Source organism: Eleginops maclovinus, chromosome 23 (genome assembly GCF_036324505.1).
Source record: "Eleginops maclovinus isolate JMC-PN-2008 ecotype Puerto Natales chromosome 23, JC_Emac_rtc_rv5, whole genome shotgun sequence".
NCBI lineage: Eukaryota > Metazoa > Chordata > Actinopteri > Perciformes > Eleginopidae > Eleginops > Eleginops maclovinus.
In genome coordinates, this window is record NC_086371.1 from 28,350,993 (window position 1) to 28,376,976 (window position 25,984).

At 39.7% G+C, this 25,984-nt stretch overlaps 1 non-coding gene across 1 annotated transcript; it reads left to right on the top strand.

Annotated features, from left to right (window-relative positions):
* Positions 1 to 17,449: 17,449 nt before the first annotated feature.
* Positions 17,450 to 17,520, top strand: trnag-ccc (transfer RNA glycine (anticodon CCC)). The gene has a single exon. It is a non-coding gene; the product is annotated as a tRNA-Gly (tRNA).
* The last annotated feature ends 8,464 nt before the right edge of the window (positions 17,521 to 25,984 follow it).

The window sequence follows — 25,984 nt, forward strand, 5'->3', positions numbered from 1 at the left end:
TGTCCAAATGGCTTCGCTGATTCGGGAATATGCCTAAACAAGGCATTCCTGCAAGCTGAAACAAGGGATGAAATACTCTATGTATATACTTTTTACAAAAATATTTGTATTTATAATGTGTCAACCCCTTCTTAATGATTTAAAAGTTATTGTAATTAATAAGAAAATATTCTAAATGTAACAGATCACATTCATATTGCTTTTTTTTAATGCAACACCATAACATGTTAGTTACTCCCTATAATCTGTCTGTAGTGGACAGGTTACATATAGGCACATTCTATTTGCAAATGGAATGAGTTTACAACGTATTTTAATAACCTCTATGAGGGAAGAAATGAACCAGAAAACATCATTAACGTAATCAAAAAATAGATACATTGTTGCCTGCACCTTCGCATACACACATATGGGTGTCCCCCCCCCCATTCCCATTCCCTTTTTATTATTTTATTTTCATACATCTTTTTTGTATTATTTCCCACAAATTCATTTATTTACATTTGAATTATTTTAAGAAAAAAAACAATGTGAATATGTCTCTGTAATAAAACTTAAACTGATGTAAAAACTAACAAACAAAACAAATATATATCAATCAATCAAAATACTTTATTAATCCCAGGGGGAAATTAGGGTTCCATGACAGACTCACCATATAATAAGAACATAATAGATATTCTCATGAACATCAGAAGTAAAAACGTGCAATACAAGTCCTTAGCTTTAGACACTATTTATTACTATGATTCATTATGAATTAATATCTCCTTTCTTACTACCATCTATAAATGTTATTTTACTCCAATTCTGCTTAATACAGAACACTGACAGAGTCAGTCCTTGCCTCAAAGCACAAATGATCCATCTTCTGAGCTGCTCTCTCTAGCTGTTCCCTAAGAGTCACATGCATTAATGCCTCCACTCATCCAACCATCATGCCAGTTGCAGTATATCCATCACATACATACAGAACATCACAGCCCGTGTCTCATAGGCCAGCTGGGTCCTTGCATAATGTTCTAATCGAGGAATATGGGTCAATTATGATATGTACTGTAGGTCAATAAAAAAAAATATTATCCAGCAGTTTTTACTCTGAACTCTGCATGCTTTCAAACTCAGTAAAGCATTAACTATGAGTCTGTGTGGGCCCTGTAGACTAAGGAGTCAAGTCAACTGACAGAGGAGACAAGTCCTGAGGAAATGCTCATCTGGACCCGTGCCGTTAGGCAGGCTAGCTTTCTGTAATTAGGGCCCTATAGAGAAACTAGGTTACAGTGTCTTGATTAATTCTCACATTTTCCATTATTGGATTAATCTCAGTGATATTCCACATGCAGGTTTTCCTGTGGGTGTTGCTCCACTAGCTCCAATGCACAAAGGTCCCTGTGCCAATTTTCACAATTTGAGCCCGATGGATCCTGGCATTGTCATCTTGGAACATGCCTGTGCCATCAGGGAAGAAGAAGAAATCCATTGATGGAATAACTTGGTCATTCAGTGTATACAGGTAGTCAGCTGACCTCATTCTTTGGGCACATAACGTTGCTGAACCTAGACCAGACCAACTGCAGCAACCCCAGATCATAGCACTGCCCCCACAGGCTTGTACAGTAGGCACTAGGCATGATGGGGGCATCACTTCAGCTGCCTCTCTTCTTACCTGGATGCGCCCATTAATCTTGGACAGGGTAAAGCTGGACTCATCAGACCACATGATCTTCTTCCATTGCTCCACAGTCCAATTGTTATGCTTCCTAGCAAATTGAAGCCATTTTTACTGATTAGCCTCACTGACTCGTGGTTTTCTTACGGGTACACAGCTGTTTAGTCCCAATCCCTTGAGTTCCCTTCTCATTGTGCGTGTGGAAATGCTCTTACTTTCACTATTAAACATAGCCGGGAGTTTTACTGTGTTTTTCTACGATTTGATTTCACCAAACCTTTAAGTGATCGCCGATCACGATCATTCAAGATTTTTTTCCAGCCACATTCCTTCCTCGAAGATGATGCTTCCCCGCGTTGGACAGATCTCAACCTGATTTTAACAGTTTCAGGAATCTCCTTAGATGTTTTCTCTGCTTGATGCATGCCAATAATTTGACCCTACTGAAACAGATTAACATCTTTTCCACGAACACAGGATATGTCTTTCAACATGACTGTTTAACAAATGAGAAGCTACTCACTGCATCAGTTAGGGTTAAATAACTTGCTGCCAGCTGAAACATAATCACCCATGCATTAATTATCCAATGGGATGCTGTTACCTATTTGCTTAGTTAAAACCAGGTGGTGACCTTTTTTTGGCCGGGCAGTGTATGTTTAATACGTTTTAGCCTGAAATATGTGTGGAAGCCTTTAGGGGAAAGTGAGAGAAAAAAGTCTGATAATAATTGTTTTCTCTTTTGAATGAGTAAATTCAAACTTCTCTATATCTAGATAAAAACATGAATGTTTTTAGTGATAACATGGGGAATAGTGCTCTTCAGCCTCTTCTGACGAGCATAACTACAACTAGGTGGACGGCAGTGGCTCAGGCTGTCCAGTTCTCCAGTTCAAGTCCTGATCTGACCAAGTGACTTTTTGTTCATGAGTAAATGTGCGTTTCAAAGCGTAAAAAACGTATGTATAAAAACAATACACATCCAATTTTCCCTGGAGGTAAGAGTATGTCCTTGTCTTCCTATCACACAAATAAAGAAATCACTTTAACAAGGCCTTATTATGCTTTTTCAGTGTTTCCCACTTTCCTTTATCCTTCCTTTTGTAGTGTGTTATACTGTAGTTTGTGAGAATGTAAATGGTCTACAAACGCTAAAATCCCAAAGTTTTGACAGATTGTTAGAAAAATGTAAACTTAAAAAGGTTATTCTGAAAGAAAAACCTTTTCTTTCCATCGCTTTATTGAAGGAACTTAAAGAACAACTGGGGAGAATTATCATTCACCTCTTCTTAAGTCATAAAAGCACAGGAGGAAAAACTATTTAAATAAGTAACAGTTTTTAAAAAGTACACTTTGTGCACATATCGGCGTTAACTGTAAATGCACATTACCCGTTCAATCCAACAAGTGACAAGTATCCCCCTGCTAATTCCGAAAAGCGTGTATAATGTGATAATTGCGTTTGACTTTGATATTGTGCATCTCTCTGCTGCTGTTCTGGAACATTACAGTGCTCTCCCACGCTGGGCCCAGAGCCAGCTTCTGTACTGTAAAGCTGCAGGCGGGCAACATATAGGACAGAAGGCTCCGTATCTTCATTACGCTTCTTGGCACGTGGCCCACATTCCGGTTCGGCTTTGTATGAGCAACCTGGCTCACGCTGTGCCCTAGCAGCACCTCAGAAATCAGCTCATTCACTCAAAGTGGGATGACAATTACTCCTCCTTTTGAGCTGTGGTTCAAAAATGAATTATTAATTTAAAAGAATGGATCTTCATTAACCTTCCTGCGTGATGGTACAGGTCACATATACACACGCATCACTCACTATAACAAGGTTTAAAAATATAAATCCTTGGGAGGATGATTCTCCCTGACCTTATAATTGCCTCTAATTTAGTAGCAATAATAAAGTGTTAGTGCTCGATTAACTTAAAAGGTCATTTGGAACGTTGCTAATGCTGCTAATAAGGCTCCCATGTATTTCACCTACACTGATGTTTGTGTGGCAGATGGTTCATCCAGATAATTGTGACTTGCCTCAGGCTAGTCATTTTCTACACTGAAAATAGTATTCTCATTATTCTCACGCAGTATAAGGTTGAGGTCACAGTTTTAAGTGTATAAATAAAGGCACCATATAGTATTTTGACCCTTTTGAAATGCAGAAATTCTAGAACAAAATTGCATCTGTGGGTTTGAAGTCTCAATGTTTTTCGAGAATATTACAAAAATAAGACAGCATTCAATAATAAACACAAGCGAATGAGGAAACATCTTCACCAACTTGAAGATACATGAGGGGTTTAATAAAAGCTCAGCATTAAAAAAAAAACAGCAAATATGAGACGCTGCAAGAAGCTGAAAAAAAACCCGGAAACGGCGATACTAAAAGTGATGCACCACAGCGGAGCACTTTTAGGGATTATAAAGTTGGCGTCACCGGAAACTTTCCTGAAATGTACGTTTTATTTGCTTATTTTGAGAATGTGATCGCATGATTCCTTTCAATATTACTCCAGATCTGCTGTAGGCTGGCTAGCTAATGTAGTTAACGTAGTCATTGCAGATGTAGTGACAAAACATTAACAATTATGAAACAACATTATACCCTGACCGTGAAATTCAAACTACATGTATATAAGGCTGCTACCTGAGTCACTGTCACTCACTGCTGCTTTTTTACTCTGGCTGTGAGAAAAGAAAACACATTTTTGGGGAAAATTAAGCTCCCTATCTTGCAAAGAAGCCACCTTTCGAGAAGATGTGCTCCGATTTCGATGATACGGAATGCAACTTTTTGCCTGCGGAGGTGGCTTCACACTTCCTTGGGGTTGTTCTTTACATGCTCATAATGATCCAACACCTTGAATCTCCTGAACAACAAAACAACCTTAATGACCAAGCACAGTTCCTGAATGGAGTTTGATGGGACAAAGTACAGCGCTTTTGGATCAATTCCGCATTTGAATTGGGTATTTTCAATGAATGTGGGTTGAAACCTTTGAAATGTAAAGACTTCAAACTCTAACTTAAGCATGAATTCTTTCAAGGAAGCATTCATTTAATGTTGTATTAGGTTAATGGATAGGAAACTGAAATAAGTATGTGTCATTACACTAAACTGATAGTCAGCATAGGCTAACAAAACCGTTTTTCAGAAAGCTGGTGTGTCTAAATCTTTGACAATTAGAGCAAAACATTATTTTATGTGACCTAAGGCATCCTGGTTTTAAGTTGTACATAATTGGTTTTATGTATTTATTGCACAGTCATCTTTTTTCCTAATTTCTTTTACTGGAGGTAAGAATGCAGAATTACACTTCTGTAACTTGTGTTTAAATAATGCATTGAGAAGAGAAAACTGCCAGCCTGGTTCTTTTTATTATAAGTTGACTCTCCATATCTATTGTTAAATGTTTAAATCCTTCTTCCTCAAGGGGCCATGTATAATTGAAGGAGATGCTTTGCAGGCAAAATCCAGTATTGTTTTTACACGGGTTGGTAATATAATGAATGTTAGTAATTGCATTTGGCCTTACTGGAGCATTTTAAGGTATTATTTTACGGCTTGGTGGAATTAATTCTGATTGGTCAATTTGGCCATTAAGTGGTCTGCTGCATTTGCTTTTCAATGTTGTCTATTTTGTTTGTAAAGCACGTTGAATTGCCGTGTGCTGAAAGGTGCTATATAAATAGCCTTGCCTTGCTCTTTATCAACAGCATCCCAATGCTCAGGAAAATCTGGTTAAAGGACATGTAAATAACATTGGTTTCCATCCATCAAAAAACAATGCAGAATACTTTTTGAATTTTAATTTCAATATTTTTGGGGAGCACCAATTAAAATTGGATTCAAGATGGCTAAACTGTCCCAAGTAAAGACAAGATGTTCCAAGAACAATAAATAAGTGGAATAGAAGTAGAAGAAGTACAGAGAAGTCAGCAGAAGGAGACAGACAGGAAGGCTCTGGCAGTGTTTAAAGACTGGTTATCTACGACAGTTACAGTAAACCTCAGACAGTGCTGTCGTCAATTTCATTTACGTTGCTGTAACTGCAGTTTCAGCTGTTGCTATGCAGTACAATGAACTATTTTTCACCGAGCATCAAATGTATTTCAACTAGCTCAATTAAATTGGAAAAAAGGAAAACATTTCTAAGGTTGATAACTCCAATGCTTGACACATCTAACCAACAGGTAAACCGAATAAATACACAACTTTTTTTGTGGCACCCCTTTCGTGGTTCTGCAGTTATTCTGCAAATCTTCTATGACTGTGCGTTTTCAAAACTAAATCAATTTAAAATGAAGGCAGCTGCATCGATGAGGACTGTGAGGCTTATTTCTGTTTTGCACATAAGGCCACGCTGAATGGAATTGCAGCAGTGAAACAGAGTCATGAAAACCTGATTAGGTGCTGATGAGCGCTGTAAAACCCTCAGCTGTGCCCACTTCAGCATCAGCACAAGAATATAGAGGATGTTTAATAAATCACAACTTGGATTCATGCACTAATGCTATTTTGTGTTTATAATGTTGTGAATTGCTATCTCAGAAACAAGCAATGAAATTATTTTATGAAATATATTAAATGCACTTACCAACACTCACCTTGTAAATTATGAGCTGCTGCCAAATGGGTGAGAGTCCCATTTTGCATCAAAAGTGCTTTTTAGTTTATCTGCATGAATTATTCTCTATTAAAGAAAAATGAAATGCATTTTTCTCTGTTTCTTTTTAGAGGGGCAGTATTCAAAACCTTTGAAATAAAAAATTACCTATAATATAGATTTTTGTAATAAATGTATTGGAATTAAATATGATTTGAGTAAAGACCAAACACAATTAAGTGTTTGTGACCAATGGATCATGCATCTTTGGCAACATAACTGGTTACATCTATCTTAGCCCACATAACCCACGTAAAAAGGACTATTTTGTACACATTTAATACATTCACTGTGACAGTAGATTACACATTCATAGATTACATGATTATGCAATTTCTCAAAGTACATTTTTAAATAGGACAATAGGAAATGATAAACAACTGTAAAAACAACAACACTGACCATTGACTGGATACAGTGGTTTCAATGTCTAAAAAGAAAATCAATCGAGTTCTGAAGACGTGGGCTGAGAGTATATTGTATCTAGTCTTATGGGAAGGGGAGCAGAATCTGAATGTCTTGTTGAACAAAATGTTCCTGATTTAGGCAACCCACTAACAAATAATAGCAGATACCTAAATGTACGTAATGTAAGGTAACACAGGTACATTCCTCCTTTGCTCAAGTCGTATTGCAACAGCCAATAGGTGGTGCTGCAACTGGAACATAATCACTGAAACGATTCATGGTATCCATCATCCATCAGCTCAAGCTCTTAAAGGAGAAGCAAATATACCCCCAACCTGCATTATTTCTATTTGCCAGCAGGCTCTAGCTCACTAAATCAGTCTGATTGCATAGAACTCTATGAGAAAATACTCTACTGCTCACTTAATTTTCTACACAAGTAAATATTTTCCTAACAACCTTTTGGTTTTATTCATTGGTTTCACGTCTTCCTCAATACAGCATGATGTTCTTTTTGTAAATTATAGTACAATTTAGAATAAAATAGAATAAGTTAGGGTATGATTCAGGACGGGGCAACCTAATGATTAATCAGAAGTACTTTATTTACCCCAAACTGGGACATTTTTGAATGGTCACTACCATGGCGTGTTTTGTCTCTGTGTTTCTATATTACACATTTAACACTAACACCTACAAATAAATGTGTCACCTTTAGTTGTATTTAACTTTGGCTTTGCATTTCACAGCTGGTTCCAAAAAAACAAAATGGCAACAGCCCAAAAACGCTGTAACAGCTCTCAAGGCTCCAGAACAGTGACGTCAAAGTTACTATTTCTACATCCTCTATACATTATAAGTGTTGTAAACATTAAATTGAAGACTCTACCATCCCAGATACAAATAATACTTTTTGAACGTAGTCACAGCAAGATATCATAACTGTGCTGTAACATGGTTCATTTCCCTTAATGGGGTTAAGTGCAGTTTCTGTTGGCTGGATTGTCATAAATACTAACCCGAATAATAATCCACAACCGATCACAGTAAATTAAGTCTTCCCAGTTCCCATCCTCCATGAACAGCAATGATAATTTAGTGAGACTACACAAGACAACTTTTGAATGTGCAGTGATGTGACTATGTTATCCTACAAGGACCTTCTGTTGCGTAAAACCTTTTCCTAACCTGTTACATAAGTTAGGAATATGTGTAACCCGCTGAGGCAATGGGTTTTATTCTTGCTTAACAAGGGTTCCTTTCAGTAGACCTAATCTGACTTTATAAGACCTCCTCTTCTCTCTTATCTTGCTGTCTCTTCCCTTTTTTATCTCTCAGGGGGCTTGTAAAGCTTTGAGCCCAATTTCATACACTCTGTTTCCTCTTTTTATTACCCTTGCTTTCACTTCTACACTCTCTCTCCCTCACTACGCTCCCTCCTCCCCTCCATCACACAACTTGGCCTGGTGGTAATAACCCGGAATGTCGCCCACAAATCATCTTCTTCGCTCCAAAGGTCCACTGCATGATGCACACTGACCTTACGCTCAGGAGCAAATAGTAGAAAATGAGAAACCTAGTGGCTGGAAATTGCTCTGTCTTGTAACTTGCGTAGCATGATGGTGTGTCAGTGCAGTGTGAAGAGAGGTGTTGGAATCTGAAGCCTTTTGAGAAGAAATAGTTTGACTTTGAACAATTTTAAAATGTTCACAATTGTTCATCATTTGTACTGACAGTAAATGCTTTTGAACACATCACATTTTTGCTGTGTGGAAAACGTTTCTACTACGACTCAGGGTGTAATATGTATTTAGATCCAAGTTGCAAGAATATCTGTCTTTGTGCAAGCAAAACACGTTTGTTTGGCTTTGCTGTAAACATATTCACCAGCTGCTCTTCTGTTGTATTTCTGACAAAGTAGTGCCTTAATGACTGTTTGCTGTCAAATTTAAACACATTTGTTGTTGCCATAGGTGTTTCCTAATCTAGGATTACAACTTTTTTTTTTTACCAAGATATGTAATGTTCATAAGAGGTCAAACAAATCTGTTTTCAATCACATTTTGAGTTATAAATTGTGCTTTATACATTGTGCTTTCCATTCATACTGTCATCTTCTGGACCAAGGTTAATCAACGCATAAAACAACTATTACCTGCTGTCCTAAGCACAAAGAGACAGCTTTTAACCTTAGATATGCATATGCCTTTTGGCACAGTGTAGTTTACAGAGGCCATATTACTTCTTTGGGGATTTTTTCTTTCCTGTAGTGTGATATATAGGTTTTTAGCATGGAAATGGTCTACAAAGGCTGAAAGAGTTCCCTCCAGAGGAAGTTTCTCTGGAGTGACAATTCAAATCTGATTTACCATGTGACCATCTGTCTTAAATTTGCTTTAGAGGGCAGAGACTACAGCTATATGTCTCTTCCATGTAAACAACTAATTGGGGTGATTGATAATTACTTTTTTTTTTTAAATGTTAATGATTGTTAACATTTAATCAAATGTACTAAACAAATGGACTATTTCCAGAAAGTATATTTGTGAGCAGCTTACATTTTACTTTAAAACAATTATTTAGTGAAGTATGACATGACAGGCGAGTCTAGACAAATGAAAGTATAATACACTGGTTGACATGACACGAACAAGATATGGCAAAACAAACAAAAAATGTCAGATCCTAAGGTGAGTATATATATCAAATTGTGACATTTTTTCTATATGTTTGTGTGGGCACATGTCTAGGGGGTTGACATTTTTAGTAAGTACTAAATATATAGAGAGTGTCTAATGCATTGTCGATTTTCTTTTTATGGGATTTGTTGTCAATAAGAACCTTTAATATAGGTACTAAAAAAACACCTCCACTCAGGTTTCATTAAAGCAAGAGCTCTGGAGACATTTCAACTATAAATATCGCCATTTTCTAATAAACAGCAGATCTTTCGAACGTCAATCTTTGGACACTTACATGTTTTACAAGCCTGAAATGTCACTTTGATCAAGAGCACAAGAGCGGTTCTGTAAAGGCAGTAACTGTTGCTCCTTATGATGCAGCGAAGTGCAAGACTTCTGATGGACCCACCTCTGCCCAATACACAAACAAGCATGGAAACACATCCTGTTATTGGAGACGATACCTCATTCATTACCATGGACTTTGCAACTCAGTCACATCGAGAAAAAAAAGTAAGCGCTAGTGTGCAGGACTGAATTAACCCTGTGTGGATGGTTGTGACAACAGGAATGTTTGATCACCGGTGAACCCCCAGAGAAAAGTCCATCCAGACCATAGATGTATAAAGAGAACTGGATACAGTGTTGGAGGCGAGAACCCGTTTATTCCTATAAAAGATGCTTAGTGATATATGAAGACAAAATGGCCTGACTCTCAAAAGCAAAAGTACCTTTTTTGTCTGTTTTCTGTATTGTCAGATTTAGCTTTACTTGTCACCTTATAGGCCTAAATATCCTCTTAAAACCCCTTTAAAATAAGCATTTTTACTGAGTTACGTTTTTTTACCAACTTCAATCGTAATCATAACTACGAACATAACATGCATTTCTCAAAATGTTAACCCCTTTAAATTCCACTTATTTTAAATGATGCCACTGTTACTTTTTATGAAAAGAAAAGATATGTACCAATTTTCGGTTTTTAAAGAGGAGTGTACTGTCACGTTCATATTTGTATTTTTTGCCTGTGCTGCAGCACTTCTCTTCACCCTCTGTCAGACACCAGATGCCTGTCTGCTCTGATTGATTGGATGGCAGGCTCTGTTGTGATTGGTCAACCCCTAAGCGTATACAATGTGTTGAAGCGCGAGTCAATAGAAGTGTGAGTGTTACATAGTGATGTCACTTTTTGACAGAAAAAAAAAAGGAGTAACAAACACCTATAACACACTACAGGATAAGGAAAACCCCCAAAAGCTTAATATGGCCTATTTAAGATTATATGAAGCGACTGCAGTCTCCACCATTTGCCAGGCTGATGACGACAAAGCTTTAGGACGCTGCTTGACCAAGCTATATTGCCAGACATGACATTCTGAATATATGCCGATTCACTATTTGGTTAAAAGACTTCAAATAATTCAATCCCTTTGCCCCTTGCGTTTTACTTTGTTCGCAGATTACATGATACCAAAAGTGGAGTTAGACACACACTAAAGGCATTTGCACAATGCACACATTCAGTATTACATGTTAAATATGCCCTTCATTTGATTGTTAGATTTGTTCTGGACCTAGTTGCTGTAGCCCATGTTTATCAGTTAGTAATCACTGTTGTTTGGGTTTATGCATAAGTGCTGGTTGTTTCTTTGTCAACTGCAATAGTACAACAATAAATCAAGCTGAGCACAGGAAATTTCAGCCACAGCAGATATTGTCTTGTTGGCTTACAGTAATAAGGCTCTTGTCTGAATTAGCTTTCCCCAAATCTCATCAAAAACACAGTTGGCAGTGACACAGCACAGAAGAGGTTGGCAAAGCAGCCAATCAGAAACCATCAATCTCCTTACAGCAAGTCATCAGTTAAATGGAAACCCCATTCTTCTGACATTGCATATTCAGAGTGTGGCACCAGATAAAAAGAACTCCAGTGTCCTTCATACAGTGTCCAAATTCCAACCTCAGTTCATCTCAATAACTGCAATTTTCAGGTAAGTTAGTCTTCCCTGCCCCATGCTGCTGCATACCTTCATCTTGATTAGTTTTGATTTAGAAAACATTCACCCTGCTGTTATTCCCTGACAGATGTTTATTTTCCCAGTTGCTTCAAAAAATGGTCAGACTTCCTAGGGGAAATCATTCTGCAGTGAATTCCCAGGTTGAGTCTGTTTGCTAAACTACTACTTCAAATTACTTTAATTGAACTTTACCAAACTAGTTGATTCATCAAATTTGACAGCATGTCCTTCAATAAAAGGCTAAAACAAATTAGCTGGTGGGAGTTAGTGTCTAGCAATGTCTGGTATTTTAACCCTCATATACCCTAAGCCAGGGAGTCCAAACTCCTTTCGCCATATTTAATAATGTGAATATGCCCAATAGTCCCTTCTGACATTTTTGTAAACAGAAAATAACATACAAATACCCTGTTATTTAACAGTTTTAACTTTTATAATTATATTCATTTTTCAAATGATAATGTTACTAAACATAAGCCACTTAGGCAGGCATGACAATTATGCCTTTCATTCATATCTGAAGAGTCAGATCACATTGAACAATTATGGAATACTTTAAACTTTGTAGTGGGTTTGACCTGTTTTTAATAAACTGCGATGCCATCGGCCTGTGACCTTCAGAGTTCAATGGATCGGTTCGCGGGCCGAGTGTGAAGCGGCTGGGATGAGGATCAGCACCTCCAAATCTGAGGCCATGGTTCTCAGCAGGAAACCGATGGACTGTCCACTCCAGGAAGGGAATGAGGCCTTACCTCAAGTGAAGGAGTTCAAGTATCTTGGGGTCTTGTTCTCGAGTGACGGAACAATGGAGATGTGCCGGCGAATTGGAGCAGTGGGAGCGGATACAAGCGGCCAACATGGGATTTCTCTGCAGGGTGGCTGGCATCTCCCTTAGGGATAAGGTGAGAAGTTCAGTCATCCGGGAGGGATTCGGAGTATAACCGCTGCTCCTTCGCGTTGAAAGGAGCCAGTTGAGGTGGTTCGGGCACCTAGTAAGGATGCCACCCGGGCGCCTCCTTAGGGAGGTGTTCCAGGCACTTCCAGCTGGGAAGTCAGAGTCAGAGCTGGTTGATGTGGCCAGGGAAAGAGAAGTTTGGGGCTGGAGCTGTTACTTTGCGACCCTGACGGATAAGCGGGAGAAGATGGATGGATGGATGGATGGGGTGCCAGTCAGAATCAGGGCTGACAAATAATAATCTACAGTTCAGTCAGCTTTAGCAAAGAGTCTGGTTGGTTACGACCCCAACATAAATTATACCCAGTTGGCCCACAAACAAAGGAAACTCAACAGTGTCTCAAAACAAAAGAAACCAGGGATACCAAAACAAAAATACAGCGTCTTTAACAGGAAAGGCAAATACAAACACCACCTGCTTAAATTGCTGTTGCTACACTTGTCAATTCCCCATATTAAATCTGACTGCAGGCCGTAATTGGCCCCAGGGCCGGACTTTGGACATGCAACATTCTACCGCTAGACCAATAGAAGATTCAAAGGCTTTATTGTCATATGCAGAGTAGCTACAGATTTAAACAATTTTAAGATTGTGCCCCGCCTGGGAATCGAACCCAGGTCACAAGAATGGGAAATCTTGTATGATACCACTACACAAGCGATGTTTGTACCATGCTTGCAAGGTTTTTGAAATGAGTTTACCTTTGCTCTTGCCTTTTTTTCCTAAATGCAACCCAATGTTTCTGTCAACAAACACAATTGGTGAAATTGTGATAAATACATTTCACCTACTTACGTACTGTTTTTGTGCTTCTTCAAAATGCTTTTTCCTTATTCCCCAAAAGAATCTCCTGGACGTCATGAGTCAACTCACATTGCAATGACCTGCTGAATAGATAAAGAAGGCTACTCAAAAGAGAAAAGCAAGCTGAGACGGAGACAAAGAGGTTGAAGGTGAAGGCCAATGACATTGAGGACAGGCACATTGATCAAAAATCAATTCTAGAGATTAATTATATGCATAGATAAGAATGTCTTTGAAGCAAAATAAGGGATGGCAGAAAAGAGGCAGAGAAAGTAACAAATAATTAACTGTACTGTTCCATATACTAATTATGTCCAAATGACAATATTACACACATAACAGTCAAGAAATCCACATAATATAAGAACATTGCCACCACAATTTCTTCTGTACTCGTGTCTGCCCGGAACATGAATCACCATGCTGTACTGTCTACTCTTTTAAATACATCTGAGTAACATTTTGAATACGTTGGTGAATCATACAGTGGTATCAAAGGAGTCTGGATGGTGCTGCTTTAAGTGCTGAACAAGTCTTATTGGGCTGCCAGTGACTGCTGAACCTCCATCAGTTCAAATGGACACTACTTTCTTCTGACCCATTCATCCCTCGCTGAGCAAATGCTCATTAGCTAAATGCATGATCCATGTCTTTGTGTGCTGATGGAAGTTTGTCAGGCCTTGTAAGTCCACTGGAGAAATAAACAGCCTCTATTATCTGATGTATTGCATATCTGACAATTGTGATAGGGTTTTCTGTAAGTTGTAAATAGGGAAGTATCGAGCTGATAAAGGTGTAATACTTGGAATCTTCAAGATCTAAGTAGTACATTGACTAGAAAAAAGTCTTGGAAATTGTTTGAAACTGAAGTGGTGGTGTGGAGAGAAAAAACTGACATATTTACCAAAAAAAATACTTGACAATATCTAGATCTTGAGAAAAAAAGCGTCAGTCATATTGGAAAAAAAACTATTGGAATTGTATGATGCCAGCAGTGGATGATCCTGAGCCTTAATATGTGACTTCAATCTCAAAGACTTTCTAAGTGTTCCTCTCAAATGTCTTTAAGCGATCGACGTTTTTTCACAGAGTATTCCCCACCTTGCCTGGTTTCATAATATGCAGTATGTCTCTCTTTTCCTACAAAAACCCAATATATCTATTTTTATGACTTTTCCATGAAACAAAATTGTACCTTCTTGAAAAGTTTTCAAATTGTTTACTTAATAACCTCTCATAATTATTACCTCAGCCAAACTGAAATAAAAAAGAAAAGTGTTGCTTTTCTCATTAGTCACATAACTAGAAGATGTTGTTTACATTCACTTCCACAAATGTGATGGCTCATATGTTACGGCTCATTGGCGATGTTATGCACACCATGATTGGATAATTGAACATTTATGGGCCAGTGAAAGTGAAGTCAGAGCTAAATGGCTACAAGTGCCCTTGCATAAATTAAAATTAATATTCTTGTCACTATTCAGTTGATTATGAAAGATGCTCTCCAGCAGTACTCCCACATAATGTTGCACTTTGTCCGAGCCCTGAGGGACACCAGAGTATGCATTTATTGTATCTAAGCTGTGGTTGATCATGGATAAAATAACTGTTTACTAATTAAGTAATAGCTGAACCAACAAAGAATTATGCCACACAGGCCGACCCAGTGATGTGGTCTGTTCAGAAATATTACTTTGATCCTCAATATCAAATGCAGGCTTAAGGTTACAACCCCAACATTCTACCAAAGAATGTATGCAATTATAAATCTGTAAAAACTTTCAATTACAATCTTTAAAGACCTTGTTTACAATATGTTGTTATAAGGGGTATTGAGTGGTGCAGCGATGACGTACTTTTGTAGGGAGACCTGGTTAAGGCTATAAACAAACTACATCACAGTTGCATGGCTATGCATCATCTCCAGTAATCTAAAACATAACATGAGTGGTGTGTTTATTCATTTTTGAAATCAATTTCTTTCCTTTATTATTATTATCTTTCTATTTTTAACTGCTTATGTGTTTAATCTGCCATTTTCTTTCTATTCTTCGAAATTACAATGATAATGTTTTGTTAATATCCTATGTTTAGTATAATTCAAATCTCAACCACATCAATGTTGCAATTCATGGAGAACTATGTTTTTATGCAAACGTTTGTATTATACAATGTGCAGCTTTAAATGAACAACTTGAAGTGTGCAAACAAAACATTTTCTTTTTGGTTTTGGCAAGAGACTTAGCAAGTTAACTGTACACTTGGTTTGTTACGTATAAATAACAAAACCTTACTTCATATTCAAGGTGACATTTCATTAAGCATTCGGACACCCAGTACCACAATATACAGCCTTAGCTAAGTGCAGTGTATTAGTTGTGACCTTTCTGGATGCACTAACAAGGCGGCCAGGCAGCAGTGAGTTGTCAGCAATGCAGTGCTGAAGCCTAATCACCCGTAATACCCTTAGCAAAACAGAAAAAGCGGGAATCTGCAAAAATAATTAACATGCCTGATTACACTCGGGCTTTAGTGAGACTCTTTGAATGGATGAGTGGGGTTCAAACCTCTGTGTCAGCACACATCTGCTCTGCTGAAGTGTCCTTGAGCAAATATGCCAAAGCAACACTCCAGCGGGAGCTGTTTTTCCCTACAGTGGGAACCAGGGTTTTATTGGATATCCCATTAAATGTGATCGTTTAGAACTTTGAACAACTAGGAACTTCACATAGAGAAAGAGGCAAAGCAAGTGAAACAGAAATTGACTGAGGCGTATGAACTAACCAGCCAGCATTAGTATTGACCTTTCCCAATGGCTGGGCTAAGCAAGAACTGGTAGAACTCCGCTAAATGCTAGCGTGTCACAACCTATCTATTCAAATCTTTAATTCAACCTTTCCTGTGCACCAATGTGCTCCACCTGTAACAAGCAATATCCTTATAGTGTGAAAAGGCTAACATACCAACAATGTTTAGTGTGGGAGAAAATGTGTTTGTGTACGTAAGTGATTGTGTGTGTGTGTGTGTGTGTGTGTGTGTGTGTGTGTGTGTGTGTGTGTGTGTATGTGTGTGTGTGTGTGTGTGTGTGTGTGTGTGTGTGTGTGTGTGTGTGTGTGTGTGTGTGTGTGTGTGTGTGTGCGTATGTGATTGTGTGTGTGTGTGTGTGTGTGTGTGTGTGTGTGTGTGTGTGTGTGTGTGTGTGTGTGTGTGTGTGTGTGTGTGTGCGTATGTGATTGTGTGTGTGTGTGTGTGTGTGTGTTTGTGTGTGTGTGTGTGTGTGTGTGTGTGTGTGTGTGTGTGTGTGTGTGTGTGTGTGTGTGTGTGTGTGTGTGTGTGTGTGTGTCTGTGTGTCTGTGTGTGTCTGTGTGTCTGTGTGTGTGTGTGTGTGTGTGTGTGTGTGTGTGTGTGTGTGTGTGTGTTTTTCACCGCTGATAGTGTAATGTGCTCCGACACAAAAAGGGGAAGTTTGTGATATAATAGCTTCAAATAAGTGTGGCTATTTGGAAAAACTAGCTTGTAGTCATCGTACAATGTATGTTTATTTGAGGCTCTTTTATTTCAGGGCCAAAGAATATAACCTCAAAATGAAAAAAACAAAACTGAATCAAATTCCACATGAGCAAAAAAGAACACACTGGTAGCTTTAGCTTATCTTAGCCTTTTGATCCTGTCGCCCACTAAGGCATGTTATCCATTGTGCTTCAGCACCAGCTGTATTCATAAGAAGAAAATAAAAATCTCTCCAAAACAACAAACTCTACTGATCGTTGAGATTCCAGTCACTTGTCAAGGCTGTGATGGCACTGCTGACTTTGTTCCAATAAAGTGTAGGTAGGCTATTTTTAAGCTGGACTTGGTGCAAAAGGGGCACCCACAGTTAAAGGAAGCAAAAACTGTCAATGTATAGATATTTATGATAAGAATACACACTATGAAAACTATACAACTCTAAACTATTGGAATGGAATGCAGGCCATCACTTCAAAGGACAGAAAGACTGTGGGACCCCTGGAGAAGGCAAATAAGCTGAACACCTTTTTCAATAGGTTAAGCTCTCCCAGCCACTTCACACCTCATTTGCACCATACAGCCTACTGCTTTCAATGCCTTTGTCACAATCAAACCCTGCTGAGTACTCCGGTCCCTACCACCTCACCTTTGGAGTGGCTTTCCACCACTGAGACATCCAGCCACCTCCCCCACTTTAAATTAAGTATACAGGCCAGAATTGGAGACAGCACCGCTGGTGTAGTGGTATCATACAAGATTCCCATTCTTGTGACCTGGGTTCGATTCCCGGGCGGTGCATATATTTATCCACCTTATGTTCTGGTGCCTTATAAACATATTGCAGCATTGAGTGACACAAAGATCAAGTTTTAACAATAATAATATATGTATTGAAGTAAATGTACGTCGTGTAAAGAATAAGCACAAGTAGGCCTAGGACTGGCCCGTAACAACACAACAACATACAACCCAATTAATACAATGCCTAATTCAAGTTGGAAAAGTGGTGCTCTACCTTAGTGGGCACTGAGAAGAGGAAGCTAGTCTCTCATAGTCCGGACAGTAGGAGCTGAGTGCAAGCCGTAAGCAGGCCGCAAGGTGGTCATCAGTCATGGTGGATCTGTATTTTGACTTAATGATTTTGTGAAAAGGCAGACTCACAAATATGTTATCCAAAAAGTGCAGTCAAATTCTTTGCAGTTTGTCTGAGGTTGGGGTACTTCTCTTTCTGCATTAGATTCCAGAATTGGACATTTGTGTCAGGTGTAGCTCTTGATTTGAGCTCAATGTCATTATTTAGTGTGAGGATCTCATTCTCAATAGCACCGCTATCCAGGTTGAAGAGTGATGCCACTTTGGACGTTATACAATCCACATCTATATTTTCCCCAAACGGAAAACTGAGAAAACTGACAACAGGCTCAATGGATGCAAAGTCAGTAAAGCACCTGTCAAATTCTGACAAGATGCTTTGCACTTGAGCATCATAACGTGGACTCTCAAGCTCCGCACAGTCTTTGCCCTGACGCTTAAGTTCTGTGTCCATGTGTGGAAAGTTCCGCAGATCACACTGTTGCAACCTGCTTGATAGCAGCTGTAACTTGCTTTTAAAGGTGTTCACGGAGCTGATCATGTTGATGATGTGTTTGTTCTTACCCTGCAGCTCTAGATTCAAGTTATTGAGCTTGTCAGTCAGATCGGTAAGAAAGGCTAAATCCAAGAGCCACTGACTGTCTTCTAGCTGTGCACATTCAGCATGGTTTGAACGTTTCAGAAATTCTTTAATTTCGGGCAACAATTCAGAAAACCGTTCCAGAAATGTACCTCTGCTGAGCCACCTTACGTCTGTGTGCAGCAGCAGATCTGTGTGTTCTGCACCGGTCTCCTCCAGTTGCGCACGGAATAATCGCCTCTGCAGACTCCTGGCCCGAACATAACACGCAATCTTGTTAGCCACATCCATCACGTCTTTCATATTTAAAATCTTCCCGCACAACCCTTGCTGGTGAATTATACAATTGTAATTCAGGAAATCCGGGAAAGATTCAGACTGTTTGCACAATCCAATGAACCCAGCAGTACGTCCAATCATTGCTGGAGCCCCATCGGTTATGATGGAGACGAGTTTGAAGAGGGGCAACTTGCTCTTACTAACGAATTCCATAAAAACCTGAAAAATATCTGTGCCTCTTGTGTACCCTTTCAAAGGCAAAATGGTCAGCAGCTCTTCTTTTACACTCATATTGTCGAAAACCATTCTAATGAACACATAGCTGAGCCACATCCACAGCATCAGTGGATTCATCGACTTGCAGAGAAAAACACTCACATGTTTCAATATCATTCCTCAATTGCTGTTCAACATCCTCCGCCATTCCCTCGCATCGCCATGTAACAGAATGTCTTGATAGCTGCACATCCTGAATAGCAGACACAATCTCCTTTCGATTTTTAAAATCGGCAAAAAGCGCATCTGCGGCTTCCATGAACGCTTCTTTCACAATCTCACCATCCTTGAAAGATTTCTTTCCTTTTGCAAGAACACGACAGACATGATAAGAAGCTGTGGTTGCAGCCTTACTCGTGGTATTGGGCCTGGTAAAAATGGACTGTTGTGCTGCTAGCTGACTTTTCAATTCCTTGACTTTTCGGGCGCGCAGTGGTGATTTAGCTGGGAAGTTTGTATCGTAGCTCTTGTGGACCGTCTTGAAATGCAGCTCCAAATTCCCTTTCTTTGGTAAAGCCACATTTGCATTGCAGATAAGACAGATGGACTTGGCATTTGAATACACGAAACAATAATCCTCCTCCCACTCTGAATGAAAATGATGAGTTTTAGATTTTTTAGCTTCGGCCGCCATGGTAGTATCCACTCGCTCTAGTCAAGCTTCTCGCGCCCTTCCGAGTCTTTAGTTACAACCTAGCAACCATACCCTGCGAGTGCAGATAGAAAGAAGCGTGTGAGATTTTTTCTTTGATTATGCCTGATCTACCTTACTAGCTGTACAAATCTACACACTGCTTCACGCGATCAGCAGTTCATTGTGCCTATTTAAGATCTTTAAGTTGGAAGGTTTAATGTAGGCCTATTTTACACAACAGTAGGAGGATAGCCTACGCACATTTTCTCGGGATCGACTGGAACTCAGCCCGCGATCGACTGGTAGACCACGATCGACTGGTTGGGCACCCGTGCCGTAGACAGTCTATGGTTTGTACATGTATAACTTTTCTCCAGTTTCTGAACAGATATGAGGAGCTGGGGGCTCTTTGTGCTAACGGCTAACTGCTGATGTTTTGGTTTCCTGATTCAACGTCAGTGACGTCATCTGAGATCCTCACCGCTGATGCGCCGCCAAAGCGAATTTGCGCCTCTCCGCGTCTTTACATTGATTTTACATGTAATCAAAAAGCGCCCAAAAATCGCTTCGCGTCTGGTGTGAATGCACTATAAGAGTTTAAAAAGGAGAAAAGATCAAATAAAAAAATAAAACGTTTTTTTATGATTAAGTCTGTTTTCGTGTCATCCTCTTCTCTTTTTTTCAGGTTTTAGTAGGGGCTAACTGAGTCTGTTACTGGATTCAAGACCACATAACTGAACAGACCTTATTACATAATTGAGTTGATGCCAGCTGTTGAACAAAATTAGCTTTATTTAGCTGGGTGATCTTTTATTGGACAGTTTGGTATGTCACTGCGTTGTGACCAATGCACATTCAACATTGAGTTGTCTGCATACAGCTAGAAGCATTTATGTCACCAATACACATAATTCCACAGGTAGCAACAATTCAAAGACATCATTCTTGCATTGTGATTGCTTTTGTAATTGCATGAGGCAAACACAAAAGGTAAATGCTTGGTTACTTTGTTGTACGGTAATGAGCCGAGAGCACTAGTTAATCGCTATTGCAAATCACAGAAGATGAAAGGCCATTCAGCAGGTGATTGTGTGTTACAAAACATGTGAAGTTGGCCTTGGATGGATAGAAGAGTCGAAGAAAGAGAGTTGAGTTGATGACAATGAAGACAATCGCCACTGAAGACAATATTTATAACCTGTATAACACCTTTTATTTTTTTGTTGTTGGATCAATTACATTTATTCCTGACATGAAGTTGGTCCTATTAGGGTTTCAAAAAACATTTAAAGGGGATTGTGGGACACTTCATCTGTGCCAGGACACCTACTCTGATATACTTTGAGGGTTAGCAGTGTGATGACGCATGATTGGTCAAATAGAAAGGGGTTAAGGAAAGGGTAAGAACATTTAGTTGATTTAAAAAAAAAAATGTACACAGAAAAAGTGAATTTGCTAGATACTTCATTTAACTCAGTAAGTGAGTTTCACTTTCAGTAGAGCTACAAGATTAACCCCTGAAATTTGTCCGTAGTCAGTTAAAGCCAGCAGTTGGTGCTAAAGTAATAGGAAAGACAAGCCCTCAGAAAGATATATTTCAATGTAACATGTTAAGCACATGTTGATATGTTTAACCCCTCTAGCCTGGTTGCAAGCTGTTAAACCAAAACCATGAGCTAAAACATGTTAAAATGCTTGGTAGAGCTCAGATTTTGAAGGATAAGATTCAGGATCTGCAGAGATGTGTTGATGATACAATTTTCTTTATGGGCAACCACGTTGACTTTGTCCTTTTATCCCTTGGTAATATTAAACTATCGATGAGTTAAGCCAAACCACAACTCTCATACACAGGCGCAAGACCCAAAGTCTTTGTAGTGCTAAGTCCCTGTTTGTTGTTTCTTTGTGGGGGTTTTTTTCTTCTTTTCTCAGTCACATTTTATAGGTGAATTCAAGGGGGGGGCTGGCCTGAAACTCTGGGTTACTGGGATTTACCCAATAGGCCCGATCAGTAATCCTACCATGAGTCAGTTGCAGGAATATGGTGTCCATATCGTTGCAAGAGTAATACACACTGAATATGGCTTGTATGTCTTGTAAATGTGAACATTGTCTGCATATGATGTAATTTAAGTTTTTTTTTTTTTTTACAAAATGTAGTCTTGTAGACTCACTGAACCCACCCCCAACATGCCCACCCGGCGTGTGTACCCATCTCCCCCTTTTTCGCTGGAATCCAGCATGGTGTTCTTCCTTAAGTATGATTGGCAAGACTGTATAGATCATCAACCCACTGCTTAACAGAGGGCCATAAATGTTTCATAGGCAGTATTGCTAAAGTATCTAAATAAAGCTTTCATACCCTCCATAGTCTTTATGTTTTATTAAGTCTGTGTGTGTTTGTCACTGCAGAATGTCTCCCATCAACCCCTTATATAGCTGTTTCATGTTAGCTCTGCTTGCATGCACCTATATTATTTTCCTCTCTGCTTCTTTATATATTTTCTTATCCTTTTCTCTTTGTAATGACCTGCTGATGGTTTTTATCAGCAGTCTAATGGGACAAAGGCTGCTGCCATTACATTTAAATGTGAAAGGAGGACTGTGATAAGAGAGAGAGAAAAAGACACATAAATGATTCCTCTTATGATCTTTTAATAAAGGACCAAGCAACGTTTAGATTAAGTTCACCATATGCAGATCTAAGACTTTACACTTTTCACCCATAAAAGAAAACACATTTATTTAACTTATTTAACATTTTACTCAAAAATCCACATGGTCTGGAAATTGTTATAGCCTACTGCTGTTATAAATCCAAAGTATGAGAGTATTTACTTTGATAAAAAGCAAAAGCAAGTGGGGCCAAGGATCTTTTTCACATGCAGCAGAAATAAGTGAATGTTCAAGTGGATCGAGCAATTGATTGCGAATGTGGATTTGCTCCGTTTTTGTACTGGAAAAAACTTGCATATAAATGAAACAATATAGTATACAGTGGGGCAAAAAAGTATTTAGTCAGCCACCAATTGTGCAAGTTCTCCCATTCAAAAAGATGAGAGAGGCCTGTAATTTTCATCATAGGTACACTTCAACTATGAGAGACAGAATGAGAAAAAGAAATCCAGGAAATCACATTGTAGGATTTTTAATTAATTAATTGGTAAATTCCTTGGTAAAATAAGTATTTGGTCACCTACAAACAAGCAAGATTTCTGGCTCTCACAGACCTGTAACTTCTTCTTTAAGGGGCTCCTCTGTCCTCCACTCGTTACCTGTATTAATGGCACCTTTTTTAACTCGTTATCAGTATAAGACACCTGTCCACAACCTCAAACAGTCATACTCCAAACTCCACTATGGCCAAGACCAAAGAGCTGTCAAAGGAGACCAGAGACAAAATTGTAGACCTGCACCAGGCTGGGAAAACTGAATCTGCAATAGGTAAGCAGCTTGGTGTGAAGAAATCAACTGTGGGAGCAATTATTAGAAAATGGAAGACATACAAGACCACTGCTAATCTCCCTCGATCTGGGGCTCCACGCAAGATCTCACCCCGTGGGGTCAAAATGATCACAAGAACGGTGAGCAAAAATCCCAGAACCACACGGGGGGACCTAGTGAATGACCTGCAGAGAGCTGGGACCAAAGTAACAGAGGCTACCATCAGTAACACACTACGCCGCCAGGGACTTAAATCCTGCAGTTCCAGACGTGTCCCCCTGCTTAAGCCAGTACATGTCCAAGCCCGTCTGAAGTTTGCTAGAGGGCATTTGGATGATCCAGAAGAGGATTGGGAGAATGTCATATGGTCAGATGAAACCAAAATAGAACTTTTTGGTAAAAACTCAACTCGTCGTGTTTGGAGGAGAAAGAATGCAGAGTTGCATCCAAAGAACACCATACCTACTGTGAAGCATGGGGGTGGAAACATCATGCTTTGGGGCTGTTTTTCTGCAAAGGGACCAGGACGACTGATCCGTGTAAAGGAAAGAATGAATGGGGCCATGTATCGTGAGATTTTGAGTGAAAACCTCCTTCCATCAGCAAGGGCACTGAAGATGAAGCGTGGCTGGGTCTTTCAGCATGACCATGATCCCAACACACCGCCAGGGCAACGAAGGAGTGGCTTCGTAAGAAGCATTTCAAGGTCCTGGAGTGGCCTAGCCAGTCTCCAGATCTCAACCCCATAGAAAATCTTTGGAGGGAGTTGAAAGTCTGTGTTGCCCAGCGACAGCCCCAAAACATCACTGCTTTAGAGGAGATCTGCATGGAGGAATGGGCCAAAATACCAGCAACAGTGTGTGAAAACCTTGTGAAGACTTACAGAAAATGTTTGACCTCTGTCATTGCCAACAAAGGGTATATATCAAAGTATTGAGATGAACTTTTGTTATTGACCAAATACTTATTTTCCACAATCATTTGAAAATTAATTCATTAAAAATCCTACAATGTGATTTCCTGGATTTTTTTTTCTCATTTTGTCTCTCATAGTTGAGGTATACCTATGATAAAAATTACAGGCCTCTCTCATCTTTTTAAATGGGAGAACTTGCACAATTGGTGGCTGACTAAATACTTTTTTGCCCCACTGTATGTGCTAATTTGTGACTGTGTGCCAAAGGACCTTATGCTAGTTGCAGTCTTTCTCCACGTTTTCAAAAACCAATAGGCTCCTAACGATTCTTAACTAGGCTCAGAACCCCTTAAGTTTTTTTTGTGTTGGCTCATCTAGCTAACCAAGCTAACAGCTAACAGAACTACACACACAGCTAAGTACAGTGTATCGCCATCTTTTTTTTATTCAACTCAGTTTTTCCATTTAACTTCAAGTTAATCAAGTGGTCTGTCTCCGAAGAACACAGCTTCAGAAGAACAGCAGGTTATTTTAATTTAGCTCAATAAGTGGGATAGCCCAATCCACAGAGCTGAGGATACCAGGGATTGTTTGTTTTTTTTGCTTTCAAATTTACTTTAGTGTAATTCTTGAAATGGGGAAATGTTTTTTTGCAAACATGTACATTTGGTTGGTTTATATGATGGTACAGGAAGTCGTAAAACCCAGAAATGAATGAACATTTTACCACTTTTCTATTCTAAAAATTCTAAAAAATTATATATACAGACAAGTAACAAAGTATTGTTAAAAATACACACAAGTTTAGTTTAATTTAGTTTAGTTTAGTTTAGTTGAGTTTAGTTTAGTTTAGATGTTTATTGTCATTCACACAGCATGGGGGGGTACATGAAGGTGAACGAAACATAGTACTCAGGCCTCACTGCTAGCTATCTTACTGAATGAATTTGAGAATAAAATAGATAAAATAAGATAAGTTTCAGAGCTTGTTCAGCCTTCCGGCGTCCCTTTTGTTGGTGTTTCCCTCCCAGCACACCACGGCAAAGAAGAGCACACTGGCCCCCACAGACTGGTAGAGCATCTGCAGCAGCGTCGTGCACACGTTGAAGGACCTGAGCCTCCTCAGGAAGAACAGTTTGCTCTGTTCCTTCCTGAATAGAGCATCAGGGTTGTCACTCCAGCCCAGTTTATTGTGCAAGTGCACTCCCAGGAACTTGTAGCTGTTCACCATCTCCACCTCCTCCCCCCTGATGGTGATGGGGGTTAGAGACCTCTTCATGCTCTGCCTGAAGTCCACCGCCAGCTACTTAGTCTTGCTGATGTTGAGCTGGAGGTGATTGTTGTCACACCAGCCTATGAAGTTCTCCACCAGGGCCCTGTACTCCTCCTCGTTGTTATCTTTGATGCAGCTGACGATGGAGGAGTCATCGGAGAACTTCTGTAGGTGGCATGAGCCGGAGTTGAAGCGGAAGTCAGAGGTGTAGAGGGTGAACAGGTATGGTGACAGCACAGTTCCTTGGGGGGCTCCAGTGTTGCTCACCAGCACATCAGATACGCTGCCCTGCAGTCTGACATACTGAGGTCTGCTGGTGAGGTAGTCAGTAATCCAGGCCACCAAGCTGTGATCCGCCTGCATCAGTGACAGCTTCTCAGTGAGCAGGTGTGCTGGACCGTGTTGAAGGTGCTGGAGAAGTCGAAGAACAGGATTCTTAGTGAGGCTTCTCCAGGTGTGAGTTGGCTCTGTGCAGCATGTAGATGAGGGCATCCTTTATACCAATGTTGGCCTGGTAGGCAAACTGTAGATGGTCCGGGGAGTCACACACAAGGGGTTTGAGATGCTGCAGGATCAGTCTCTCAAAGATCTTCATGGCATGAGAAGTCATAGCTACAGGCCTGTAGTCTCCTGGAGTGCTGGGGCGTGTTTTCTTAGGCACAGGGACAATGCAGGAAGTCTTCCAGATCTCGGGGGGGGGGGGGTTGCTGTATGCGTCCGTAACATTGGCATACAGCAGGTCCAGTGTCTCATTGTTCCTAGTGCCAC